General features: G+C 35.6%; 1 long non-coding RNA gene across 1 annotated transcript in view; it reads right to left on the bottom strand.

The window, feature by feature from the left end:
• LOC141541890 (uncharacterized) overlaps window positions 1-14069 on the bottom strand; it is a 33526-nt gene extending 19457 nt beyond the window's left edge. The window contains exon 1 of the long non-coding RNA XR_012481932.1: window positions 13963-14069. This is a non-coding gene — a long non-coding RNA (uncharacterized LOC141541890). The remainder of the gene's footprint in view (window positions 1-13962) is intronic.
• Window positions 14070-14497: the final 428 nt, after the last annotated feature.

The raw sequence follows: 14497 nt of genomic DNA, 5'->3' as shown, positions 1-14497 counted from the left end.
CACATAAATAATGATATTATAAATAAATTAGAAGAACATAGGATAGTTTACCTCTCACATCTGTGAAGGAAGAAGGGATTTGTGACCAAAGAAGAACCAGAGATCATTATTGATCAAAAAATAGATAATTTTGATTATATTAAGTTAAAAAGTTTTTGTACAAACAAAACCAATGCAGACAAGATTAGAAGGAAAGCAATAAACTGGAAAAATATTTTATATTCAAAGGTTCTGATAAAAGCCTCATTTCTAAAATGTATAGAGAACTGACTCAAATTTATAATAATTAAAGCCATTACTAATTGATAAGTGGTCAAAGGATATGAGCAGACAATTTTCAGATGAAGAAATTGAAACTATTTGTAGTCATATGAAAAGGTGCTCCAAATCACTATTGATTATAGAGAAATGCAAATTAAGACAACTCTGTCATCTGTCAAGATTGGCTAAGATGAGAGGAAAAGATAATGATGAAAATTAGAGGGAATGTGGGAAAACTGGGACACTAATACATTGTTGGTGGAACTGTGAATGGATCCAGCCATTCTGGAGAGCAATCTGGAACTTGCTCAAAAAGTTATCAAACTGTTCATTTCCTTTGATTCAGCAGTGTTTCTACTGGGCTTGTATCCCAAAGAGATCTTAAAGGAGGGAAAGGCCCCACATGTGAAAAAATGTTTATGGAAGCCCTTTTTTGTAGTGGCTAGAAACTGGAAACTGAGTGGATGCCTATCAGTTGGAGAATGGCTTAATAAATTATGGCATATGAATGCTGTGGAATATTATTGTTCTGTAAGAAATGACTATAGGTATGATTTCAAAGAGTTTTGGAGAGACTCACATGAATTGATGCTAAGTGAAATGAGCAGAACCAGGAGATCATTATACATGACAACAATAAGACTGTACGATGATCAATTCTGATGGAGGTGGCCCTCTTCAACAATGAAAGGATTCAAACCAGTTCTACTTGTTCAGTGATGAAGAAAGTCAACTAAATGCAGAGAGAGAATCATGGGAATGGTGTGGAAGACAACATAGCTTTCTCACTCTGTTGTTGTTTGCTTGCATTTTGTTTTCTTTCACAGTTTTTTTCTTCCTTCTTGATCTGATATTTATTTTATAGCAAGATAACTATAAATATGTATAAATATATTGGATTTAACATATATTTTAATATATTTAACATGTATTAGACTACCTGCCATCTGGGGAAGGGAGGTGGAGGGAAGTAGGGGAAAATTTGGAACAGAAAGTTTTGCAAGGGTCAATGAAGAAAAAATTACCCATGCATATGTTTTGTAAATAAAAAGCTTTAATAAAAAATAAATTTGCTTTTTGATAAGGTTGGTAAACCTTATGTATATGTACATAAAACATAGGTATATGTATAATGACTCAAGTCATTAATGATTTGACATCAGAATTGTTTTAGAAAGGACATCAATAGTGGCAGCTAGGTGGTACAGTGGATAGAGTATTATCCCTGAAGTCAGGAGGACTTGAGCTCAGATCTGGTCTTAGACACTTAACACTTCTTGGCTGTGTGACCAGTCCCTTAATTCCTATTGCTTTAGCAAACAACAAAAAGACATCAATAATTTAGAAATCATGCAGATAAAGACAATCAAGAAATGTAGGGCCCTGAGAGCATGTAATAGTAGAAACATTTGAAAGATCTTGTGGATATTTAGTCTGACAAAAAGATTCTGAGTGGGAAGGGGGAAAGAGATGTGATACCTGTTTTCAAGTATTTAAAGCACTTTCAAGGAAGATTAGATTTGTCCTTCTTTATTTATTTCTTCTCCCTTACCCCAAATTCTGCCATTTACCCCAAAAAGGTGAGAGATAAAAGTAGTGGATGAAAATTTCAGAAAAATAGAATTCAGTTTGGTTTATGGAAAAAGATAGCCTAAAAGTAGTTATCTCTAAAGTAGAAACGAGTATCTTGGGAACTACCGGTTTTTCCCTCAATGGAGGTCTTTAAACAAAGATTAAATCTGTTGCAGAATAGTAGCATCAAACTCAAATTGAAGTGAAAATCACTAAATCATACACAAATATCTCCAAGCTGCATAGAAAATCACATATTAACATCTATGTTCTATTTTATTTTGTCAAATACTTCCCAATTACATTTTAATCTGATTTAGGAGAAGGGCAGTTAGGTAGCGCAGTGAATAGAGGCCCTATAGTGAGGAAGAGCTGAATTCAAATTTGACCTCAGACACTTACTAGCTGTGTGATCCTAAAGAAGTCACTTAACCCTAATTGCTTCCCTCCAAAAGGGAAAAATAACATAATTGGAGCTCTATATTCTAACTTCTACATTCTATAATTCTGAAATTTTTATAATTAAATTTACCCTGTACTATTGTGAAGTTGGAATTAAGAAAAGCTGAATTCAAATCTAGCCACAAGGATTTAATTTCTCTGGATGTTATTTAACTACTTTCAGCTCAGTTTCCTCATCTGTAAAACTGGGGTAACAAGATTATCTGCTGTCAGGATTGATTTGAGAATAAAATGAGGTATCATTTTGATAGCACTTCCCAAACTTTAAAGCATTATATGAATACTAGTTATATAAATAATTATAATCACTAAATGCTACTATTGACAATAATTCCTAGTAACTTTCATTAATAAACTTTCTTATTGGTCCATGGAGAATCAATCTGCTATTATTTTTCACCTAGGGATTTTAGTTGGCAATGGCTACTAGAATACCTGTTGGGTTGAATTCCACTGAGAGAAAGAATTAAAAAGCAGAGACAGAGAGAAAAGGCAAATAAATTTAATAGGCTCTCTCAAGCAAATGCAGTATCAAAGGAAATTCTTAGCTTGATACATGTTTTCAAATATATTTTATATATTATACACTATATAACATATAATAATGTCATTCATGTCTATAGGTATTTTGTTAAGAATGTTAGTTTCATTTTTTTATGATCTCTTTGTGATACACTGTAGTAGAGATATGGCTTGATTAAAAGATATGCACAGTTTGGCTGCCTTTAGCAACCCAAATTGTTCTCTAGAATGGTTGGATAAGTTTGCAATGCTATCAACAATGCATTAGTGTCCCAATTTTTCCACATCTCTTATAGCATTTGTCATTTTCCTTTTTTTGTCAAAGATCTTAGTCAACCTGATAGAGATGAGGTAGTACTTCAGACTTGTTTAAATTTGAAATTTTCTAATAAAAAAACATTCAAATCACTTTGTCATACGTCTGTTGATAGCTATGATTTCTATAACTGAAAACTTCCTCTTCATATCATTTGACTATTTATCAATTGGGGAATGCTTTGTTCTCTATATATTTGAGAAATTCAGCCTTTATCAAACACCTTTTGGAAAGATTCTCTCTCAGCTTTCTGCTTTGTTTTTAATCTAGTTGCATTGGTTTTGCTGCAGGAAGAAGGGTACAGTATTCACCAGATGAGGAAGGAGATCAGACTCTGAAGAAATAAATCTCTGGTGGCACTTAGTTCATTCCCACTGGAACCAGAGAGTACAATGACCTGGTTCCTTGTCTAATCCCATTTCTGACACCAATGAATGTTAACCAGATTTAACTGGCTTCTAACTCATGAATGACCAGAGACAAACATAACAATCTAGAGACAAGAGAGTCAGTACTCAAACAAGAGTTTAATTTGAAAGTAAATGGAATGACTTGTAAGCAAGGAGAGTAGATTAGACCCATGTGCTGGAGCCGCATCTCTAGTGAGGGGACTTGTTTGAGTGTGGCTGAATGTTGATTTATATGCTTGTGGCTAAATAAAGAGTCAAACAATGTATTATTGGGAATAGTATTGAGGCACAACAGCCTACAATGAGGCAGCTTTGTCTAGTGACAAAAAGTCTGCTCATAGAAAGGTTCTTCCTAGAGTTCAGGTACTATCAGTTCCAAAAGGTGAGTACAAAGGATTGTTGTTGTGCTGAGCTCAGGGCACAGCTTGCTCACTGTGCCTTACTTCTGGAAAATAGAGTATCTCCTAATAGTATTTTGACATAATATTGGAGATCAATTTTTATTGTTGTTGAATTCTGGTCTTAATTTTATGAAGGCTTGAAACAAGCCTTCTATTTCATTGAATGACCATTTCTCCCTTGAAGTGTTATGCTTAATTTTGCTAGGCAGGTGTTTCCTGGTTTTAGTCCTAGTTTCTTTTCCTCTGGAATATCATCTCCAATACCTCTGATCCTTTAATTTTTCAGCTGCTAAGTATAATCCTGACTATGGCTCCTTGATATTTGAATTTTTTTCCCTGTCTACTTGCAATTTTTTCCCCTTACTCTGATAGTTTTGAAATTTGATAATAATGTTTTTGGGAGAGTTTTTTTTTGGGGGGTGGGAATCTTTCCTGAGGTGATCAGTGGATTCTTTCAATGTGCATTTTGATATCTGCTTCTAGGATAAGAAGGAAGTTTACCTTGATGATTTTTTAAAAGATGTTGTTCAGGTTCTCTTTTTGCTTATGGCTTTTAGGTAGTCTAATCATTTTGATACTGCCTCTCCTGGATCTATTTTTCAGGTCAGTTTTTTTTTTTCTCTCCATAAAGTGTTTAATATTTTCTTCTATTTTTTCATTCTTTTGAATTTTCTTAAGTGGTTCTTGATATCTTATAGAGATATTAGTCTCCACTTTTCTGATTCTAAATTTTAAGGAATTGGGGTTTTTTTCCCAGTTAGCTTTTGTACTTTCTTTTTGATTAATTGTATTTTTAATGACTTGTTTTCTTCAGGAAATTTTGCATCTCATTTTTCATCTGGCCAAATCTACATTTTTTAGCAGTTGTTTTCTTTTTTTTCCCAATCTGTTGACTTTTTTTTCCTTCTCTTGCATCATTCTCATTTCTTTTCCCAATTTTTCTTTTACTTATATGATTTTAAACTCCTTTCTGACTTCTTCCATAAGCCCTTTCTGGGATTGAGATGATTTCCCATTTTTGTTTGTGGCTTTGCCCACAGGTGTTTTGATATTGTTATACACTTCTAAGTCTGTGTCTTGATTCTTCCTGACATTACAATAATTTTCTATGGTGAGATTCTTTATTTGTTGTGTTTTGTTCATCATTTTGGCATTTTTGCTATTATTTGAATTTGAGTTCTGCTCCTGGAGGAAAAAGGCTTATTGTGTCAGAGACTTCAGGCCCTGACTATTTACCTGGAACTGAACTGATGTTGCTTTGAAGCTCAGGGACATCCTTCATGTCTGGCACTACATTAACTTGAGGTGTGGAGTATGACTGGCACTACAGAAGGCCATGGAAGGGATCTGGCATCTTACCTGGTATTGAATCAAGGTCCTAGTGCTGGTATCTATCATGTGCTGAAGTCCATGGGGGTATTCCCTGCTATTCTCTGAGGTTACATAAAGCACATGGTACTCCAGCCACTGGCTGCTTCATTTTTGCTAAGGTACCAGTAAGTTTGATGTCTATCTGTTTGCCTAGGACTATGCTGAAGGATATGAATGGAGGTTTGGCTGCTGGAGAGTGCCTATTTGCCAGGGACTGTTTGGACAATGATAAAGCAGAGCTATTATAAATAGCAATTATTCCTGTTTTGGTTAGAAATTCTGAGGGACTTCCCTTACCAGACTGATTTTTGCTATCACAGTTGTTTATTTGTTTATTTTTGACTTATTAAAAAAGGCCATTCTTTGCCTCATTTCTTATCTAAACTTAATTATTGAATGTGTGTTACTTAGTCAGACTGAGGGCTGGGAAAGACCTAAGAATGTGAAGGCTTCACACTGCATTCAGGGTCATGTCCAGTCTTCCTGATCTATATATTGCCATTGGACCCAATGGCACTTGAGAAGAAAATGAGGATGGTGACTTTGGAAAGCTCTCCCTCATTCAAATTCAATTCACTTTGTCTGATGCCAGAATTGACATCACCTTCTTGATGTCATAGTATTCTTCAAGAACCAAGAACAAACAAGAAACAGACAATATGGGAAGGAAAATTTGAGAGGGTTATGCTGAAGCACATGGTCATTTTAGGGGCTGGAGTCTGCCATTCTCCTGATTATGCTGAGGCACATAAGGAATTCTGGTGTTGGTATTTGTCTGATTCTTTGAACTGGATAAAGAATAGCTTGTTCATTTGTTGAGGTGATATTTGCTGATGAATTATTAGGATGCTTCCTATATTTGAATGTCTTCCCCTTTTACCCAAATGGTACAGACCTTTCCTGCCCATCTTCCATGTTTCTTGGAATAAAATATGGTTTTGCTCCATAAATCTTTTTTCAAGTTATATTGTTTCAGAATTATTTTTGGTGGGGGAGGGTTGCTATTTTATGGTTGTTTGGAGGTAAGTATGGGAGAGTTATGATAATTTATTCTCTCAGTCTTTTTTAAACTAATTTTCATCTGTTTAATTATCTTTTATTGGAGTTACCATCATTCCCTTAATGTCTCTGTTATAAATTGGGGTTTCAGATATAAAATAGCCTTTTTATTCCCTAGGTTTGATACGATACTATGAGTTACCATCTGGTCATTTCTTCTTTTTCTTCATTTTTTCTTTCATTATTTTTTTCTGTCAGCTTAGCCAATCTGACAGGTGTGTAGTATTATCTCAGAGTTGTCTTGATTTGAATTTCTCTGATCAATAGTGATTTAGAGCACCTTCTCATATGATTAGAAATGGTTTTAATTTCTTCATCTGAAAATTGTTTGTTTATATCCTTTGACTATTGGAGAATTATTGCCTCTGATCTTAACAAAATATGTGGCCATGAATATGCCACTAATCTTTTAGTGACCAGATATATTTTCCAAAAATATGTTACATATAAATATCTTGTATGAAGCATTGGAGGGAATTTCCCTGTCGTGGGTCCTCTGGACTTTGGCAACTGGTCCTTTTTTCAGTTGAAACACCAACCATTATTTAGGTAAACAAAGATTTGCTTTTAACTTTAGGAGCCAGGTAGATACCCTTAATTTTTTTCTAAATGTCTGATTGATTCTCAAACATTTTAGATTAGTTTTGATAGGGTAGAAAAAGTATCTTCATAATTTTAGGTATATTTATAGATTATAGAAACAGAATAACAAGACAAGACTGAAAGACTTATAGAACACATTGAGTTAGTGGCCTAGACAAGGCCATGATTCAAGATCACAAAAAGTAATTAGAATTCAAGAAATCAGATATTTCAGAGACAGAAGTAAGATGGAAGAGAACCAGTCAGTAATAAGGATACAAGAGAAAAAGCACCTAACTGGTAGAGTAGTGAACCTGTAGCTGAAAGAAAAGGTCAAATCTTGCCTTAGCCACTTACTAATTGTGACTCTAAGCAAGCCATAACCTCTGTGTGTCTCAGTTTCCTTTCCTTTAAAACACAGATAATAATTGCACCTACTTCACAGGGTTGTTATAAGGATCAAATAACATAATATTTTAAAAAGCACTTAGCACAGTGTCTGGGACATAGAAAGTATCTGATAAATGCTTGTTCTTGTTCCCTTTAAATACCCAGTGTAGGTGTAAACTCCTCTGTGAAATCTTCCCTAGTTCCCTATAGTAGTCAGTAGTCTCTATGTGCTTAAATTATATTTTATTTAGTTATTGTAAAATCCCCTCTCCCTAGTGACTACACTGTGTATGGCACATAAAAGATATTTTAATTAAACAATATTTATTAAATTATAGTCATCTCAGACAGAAAATTTCATTTATTCCAAAGTTAAGAGCTAAGTATGAAAGTATTACTCCTATTATAATAATTCATGGAACTGAAACAGCCCTCTCATAGAAATATATTTTCTTTAGATCAAACCTCCCAGAAGCCCGTGTGAGTCCTATGGCATGATATCATCATTCAGTATAGACTCTGCTGATTGAGTTTGTATGCTTCCATTTGAAAATGCTGAGAAGTCTTTAAAAGCTAGCTAAGATTGGAAAAAAGTGAGGGATATGACAGAAATGAGGAAAAATGGCAGATTCATCTATAATGTACTAGGAATTATCCAGGTGGTAGAAGCAACTATAGTGCCAAAGAGATCTCTGCACCTTAGATTCAATCTCATGTGCCAAGAGAAGTCAATGTTGGTATCATTAATGCTTTCTAGTTGCCAAAATGAAAAGCCAGCAATCCCCCCAAATTGCTACTGAAATGAGTTTCTCTACTATCTTGCTGTGAATGAGCAGATGTGTCCCTCTCCTATTGAATTGGGATGATAGAAACATTGATTGGAACACAATTAGTTCTATTGGGAGATGTGTAGTAGTGGCAGATATTTATTAATGACACCCAGAGTGCTTAACACCTGGTTAAATACCTGGCTGTTATTCTGATATATGTTGATTCATTACATATATTTTGCTTTGATTTGGGCCCATTAGTTTGCTATGCTATAATAAGATATATTGGTGAGGGCTCTGAGCTATGAAGTTGATGTTTATCTCAGCAGTGACCCGGGTATAGCTGAGAACAATCACATTTGAAAGTATATGATGCTATATAGCACATTACTGGCCCAGGACAACAGGTAGGAATCAATAGAGAACTTCAGAGAAATAATAAATAGGTCATTCTATCTGTTGTGAGGATTAGGAAGCTGTCTATTGGAGAAATCAGCCCTTTCTAGGTCAGGAACCACTAGCAAGATTCAGAGATCAGGGCATCTGTGACAGTGATGTTAACTTGGGGATCTTTCTCGACCATACCCTGTCAGTTCCTCCCTTTACTAGAAAGGGAGGCAGGGCTCCTAAAGAGGATTTGCCAAAATATATACCAGGAGAAACCCCTTCACTCTTATAAAAGCAGATAAAAATGTGAGAAAATCACTGCAACCATTTGTCGAGCTTCCTCTTCACTCTCTCTTTGTTCTCTGACATGCAGAGGGGAAGCAGGGCAAAGGGTTGAATTCTCAAGAAATATCAAAACACTTTTAGAAAGCCTTTTGGGCCAGCAGTGTGAGCCTGGCTGTCCAAAATGTTTCCAACCAGGGACCAAACCAATGACCTCTCACAGCAACTCTCAGAAGATGAGTTTTCTTCCAGTATAACCCCTCAATTCCTGGCACAAATTCAAAGAGAATAAAGCTTGCTGATTCAGACAGCCAATGGGAAAAGTTCAGTCTTAGGGGGAAAATTGAGTTATAGACAATTTAAATAAGACTACAGATATATTACTTCTAAGTTCATAACTTAAATGATTAATAGTATTGCCTTATAGAAGCCTGATTCCTCTTCTATTTTAGTGAATAGAACAGATTTATTTAGTCTTAAATAATATCATTTTGCATTCAAATAATGTGCTCAAGAGGCAGTTAAAGACAATGAAGTCAGGAAAGAAGGAAGGAAGGAAAAAAGAAAAGAAGGAAGGGAGCAAGGGAAAGAGGAAGAAGAAAGGAAAGGAGAAAGGGAGGGAGGAAGGAATGGAAGGAAGGAGAAAGGAGGGGAAAAAGGAAGGAAGAAAGTAAAAAAGTAAGGAAGAACAAGAAGATAAAGAACAAGAAGGGCAAGAACAAGAAGAACAAGAAGGAAAGAAAAAAAGAAGGAAGGAAAGAAGGAAGGAAAGAAGGAAGGAAGGAAGGAAGGAAGGAAGGAAGGAAGGAAGGAAGGAAGGAAGGAAGAAAGGAAGGAAGGAAGGAAGGAAGGAAGGAAGAGAAAAAAAGAGAGAGGAAGGCAGAAAAAAAAAGGAAGGAAAGAATGAAAATAATGAGAAGGAAGGATGGAAGAAGTAAGTGTTTAAGTGCCTACTATGTGTCAGACACTATACTAAGAACTTTACAAATATTATCTTTTTTGGTCCTCACAACAACCCGTTGAGGTAGGTACTATTATTATCACCACATCACAGCAGAGGAAACTGGGATACAAATAGGTTAAGTGATTTGCTCAGGATCACAGAACTGCAGAATGTCTGAGGCAGAATTTGAACTCTAGTTCCTGATAAAAAGTCCAGCCCTCTATGGATTACTTTATCTAGCTGCCTCTGATATCTTCTAGATTTGTGATTTTGTACAAGTCATCTAATCTTTTCCTGACAGAAAATGTCCTAAAACAATACATTACAGATAACTTACTTATATTCACTATGGAGAGGAAGTTCTGTATAAAGAGTAATCTATTCAACTGAAATCACAACTCCAATTTAAAAAAAATTCCAAACCAACAAAAATGCTAACTTGAATATATTAAACCAATTTTCTTTGTTATATAATTAGTTTTTTGAAAGAAGTCTTAGATTTAGAACTAGAAGAGATCTTAGAGGCCAGCTATTCCCACCTCCTCTTGTAGTTGAGAAAGCCCAAATCCACCTAGACCAGACCAAATTAGCCAGCGTCAGCATTGTCTGAATTCTCTGTCTGCATCTTCCATTCTTTCTTTGTGGCAAGTTTTTAGTGAGGTCTTTGTTGGACAATTTCAAGTTCTGTATTCTTGGCATCTATCTTGACAAGATTTTTTCTCCTTGGAAGCCTGGGATTCCAGTGAGCCAGTTTGTTGTTATCTCCTTCCCAGTCCTCCCCACTATTTAGTCCTTCTCCCAGCCCTCTCTTCCATCTTATTCCTCCCAAGTTTTCTGGACAGTTACCCTTTCCCATCCCCCTTCTTTTTTCCACAGAACTTGTTTTTCAAGCTGTTCTCAGTTAGGCAGCATTTGCAAAGAGCTGATCTTTCCACTCTGAGAAGTCTCCAGTGATTTCACCAGTCTCTTTCAAGCTGCAAGTACATATTTATCAACCCCAGAGTGCGAAGATAAGGCGGCAACATGAGGGTAGTGAGTGATGGGAACTGCTGTCACAGCAAGAATCACATGGGGGGGGGGTTGGGAAATAAGAGGGTCTGAGTCAGGACAGGCAGAGAAAAAAGGAGGTAGGGGAAAGGCCCAGGGAAGAGGGAAGTGGAGGAAGATACAGAAGTAAGAACAAGTCAGAGATGAGAAAGGAGGAGATCGCGGGCACTCCAGTGGCCTGCGGTGTGTCCTGAATAAAATGATGCAGGCAGCCTCACATCTGGAATCCAAGATTCCACCTTGGTGTGGATGCTTTTCATGCTTGGAGATAAAGGGGATGATTTCCATTGCTCACAGTCTCATCTGTCAGAAACCAAGCTTTGCAGAGACAGCCGTTTATTTCTCTCTATGAGGCAGAGTAGATCCCAGACAGGCAGGTGGGAATATAAGGGGGAGACTATAGTTTTGAGGGGTCTTTAGCATTGTGACAAGATTCCCACAAAGTCTATCTTACCCACACTTAGCTTTTATATGTATCAGACCCCCACCTGTACTTATCTTTTATTAAAATATTCCAGCCCTGATCATCCAAAGCCAGTGATCATTTCTTGGGGAAAGAAAAACTGAAGGCAACTCTTCTTTATCTTACTGCCACTATATAATCTGGACTGGTACTGATGGTGAGAAGAAAGTTATGGGTTTGTATGAGGCCCAGTAGACCAATTAGTTCATTCAGTTGTACAACCATGGCCTATATTCCTCACTTTAACACTAGCTGTCTTGAAAATGTTTATTGTAGATACTTTTTTTCTTCCCATCATTTAGATCTAGATCTTAAACTTTTCCCATTCCATAATAAGACAATAAGACCCTTTTGGTCCAAGAAAGTTTTACATGATCATAGGGTACAGAGGTATATAAAAGAGATATGCAAATCAAACATTTACTAAAAATAAAGCACAATTTTGCAACCCACACATTCAATTATGAAACCCCATATTGGGATCATGACCCACAGTTTAAGAAGCTGGGATCTGGATGACTAGATCATCCTGGTGCCTATTCTTTACAATGTCTTGCTCAGAGTAAGAACTTAATCAACATTTGTGGAAATGAATTGAATTATAATTGAATTTTGCCTTACAAAAACATTAGTCCACTCATCCACACAAAGCAAGCCCTTTGTCACAGACTGTGGATCTCATCCCTGGGTTTATCCTGCCTTCACTATGTATGCATTAGACTTTGTATTCATTTACTACCTTTACAAAATTGGAGGTAGCTTAGGTTCATATACAAGACATCCAGATGAGAAGACAATTGCCTTCGAACCTCCTGAAAATTCTAAAGTACCAAATCAAATCTCAGTATTTTACAGCAAGCCAATAAATTTTTCTCAAACTGTCAGGCATGGATTAATTTTCATCCCTCATGAATTATAATGGAAATCAATGTAAAGTTTTGCATGTAGGTTCAAAAGGTTAATTTCACCAGTATAAAGTGAGGGAATTATGTTTAGATGTTGTAAAAGATGGACATCCATCCTTATATTTAGATATCTGTGTCAGATAAATGGAGCTATTACTATCAACATTCATACGTATATTTTGATATCTGTTATCTATAGTACTTATAAATAGATAGATAAATAGCATTATCAGTATCAACATTCATACCTATATTTAGATATCTGTATATATAGTACTTGTAAATAGATAGATAAATATCCATGAAGTTATAGCTAGTTATTTATACTTAGTATTCAAAAGATCAAAGTACTTTGAGGCCTGCAAACTAAGTGTGAGTCAATAATGTCAATGGCACAATAAGACAATAAAAATAAATAAAATAAAACTAATGCTTTCATAGACTACATTAAGAGAAACCCAACATACACAAGTAATAGGGATTTTAATCATGTACTACCCTGTCAAGCATATCTGGAGTACTGTGTGATCAGTTACAGGTGCCATATTTTAAGAATGACATTGATTAGCCATAGCAGTTCTAAAGGATGGTATCCAGGGAATCAAGATCATATTGTGCAAGGATAATTTGAAGGAACTTGGGTTCTTTAGCCCCTAAAAAGGGAAGAGATAAGGAAAGAACATGAGAACTGTTTGTTGTCTTTGAAATTCTGTTCTTCAGAAAACTGATTTGGTTAGTTTCTTTCCTAGGGGGCAAAATTAGAAGTAATTGGTGAAGGGGGGTTTCAAAAAGACAAATTTAAACTTAAGACAAGAAATAAAATTCTTCCTTAAAACTATACCTGTAATATAATTGGTATTTATATATAATCTCAAAATTTTTACATTGGTTCTCACAACAACCCTCCAATAAACTCCAAGGCAGAAAAACCTGAACAAAACCTGCCTCTGATTCTCAACTGCAAAATGTAGGTAAATCCTTGTTTAATATGATTGTACATGTATAACCTCTATCAGATTGCTTGCCATCTTAGGAGTTAAAGGAAGAAAGAGAAGGAGAAAAAATTGAAACTTAAAATCTTATGAAAGATATATGTTGAAAGCTGTATTTACAGATAATTGGGAAAATACTATTTTAAAAAAAATTAAAATGAATTACTATTCTGGCCCAAACTGGACACTAAGGTATCTTGCAACTCTGAGATTCTTGGACTAAGGCAAGAAGTATGGCCAACTCAAGTCAATTCATCACCACTGCTTAGAAACCAACTGCAAGCATAATGCCTATAGTTAGCACATTAATAGTGTTGTAATGGAAGCAGAGCCACACACCGGTTTCTTCCAACAGAGAGCCAGTTTGTCCATTTTTGTTTTCCTCTTGTTTTAAGATAAGTTAAAGATGAAAGAGATGTTAAACATCTTGACCAAGGAAACAACATTTTTTCTGTGTCATAAACCCCTTTAGCAGTGTGGTAATGCCCATGAACTCCTTAGAATAATTATTTTAAATGCATAAAATTAAGCTCAAACTCTCACACAGGAAAACAATTATATTGAACTATATAATCATTGAAACATTTTTTTTAAAAAACCTAAATACACAGATCTTTGAACTAGATTGAACCCCAATGTAAAACCTGATGGGAGGAAGGGGAAATGAAACCAGTTTTTTTTTCTATCTTCATCCTTCTTTCTTCCATCACCTTATGTCACCTCCCTGCCAAGAAGTAGCATTAAAATTTGAGAAAGCTGCTATGTGAGACCCTTCTGCTAAGCACCAGTCTGCCAAAACATGAAGATAGGGGTAAATCATTACTTACTCCCAGTTTCTTCCCACCTCAACTTCTTGAAAGTATTTAGGAATAAAACACCAAGTAGAATAATGAGTCCCTGGACATATCTGGCTTCTTCAACATTTCCTTATTTGGTAACTGCTGGAAAGTTTCTGCTCCCAGACAATTGGGCAAAAATATGTCTCTCACATAGGATTCTACTTAAGTAAAGCCATAACATGTGTAAACACTGTCTTGTTCAGCTAGTATCAACCCCCATTTTTAATACTTAACTTTTTTTTTACCCTACCTACCTACCTACCTATTCTTTATTTTCTTAGTGTATCTCTTTGACTATTCTTTCTCCCACCCTACCAAAACCACAACGAACAAAAAGAAAAAAAAATAGTAGTTAACTATTAATTCTTCCTAAGACTGGTTAAGAGTTCAAGGTTTTATGATCTCCAGTGCATTTATCTTTTCTTAGAGGATTTTCAAAGAATAAAAACTCTGTAAATCCTAAAGAATGAATCTCTCGTAGAAAAATTCCAGACCTTGGCAGGCTAGTGGGAGAGATAAAGAG

Source organism: Sminthopsis crassicaudata, chromosome 4 (genome assembly GCF_048593235.1).
Source record: "Sminthopsis crassicaudata isolate SCR6 chromosome 4, ASM4859323v1, whole genome shotgun sequence".
Taxonomy (NCBI): Eukaryota; Metazoa; Chordata; class Mammalia; order Dasyuromorphia; family Dasyuridae; genus Sminthopsis; species Sminthopsis crassicaudata.
Note: the sequence above shows the minus strand (reverse complement) of the source record. Positions and strands in the feature narration are given on the sequence as shown.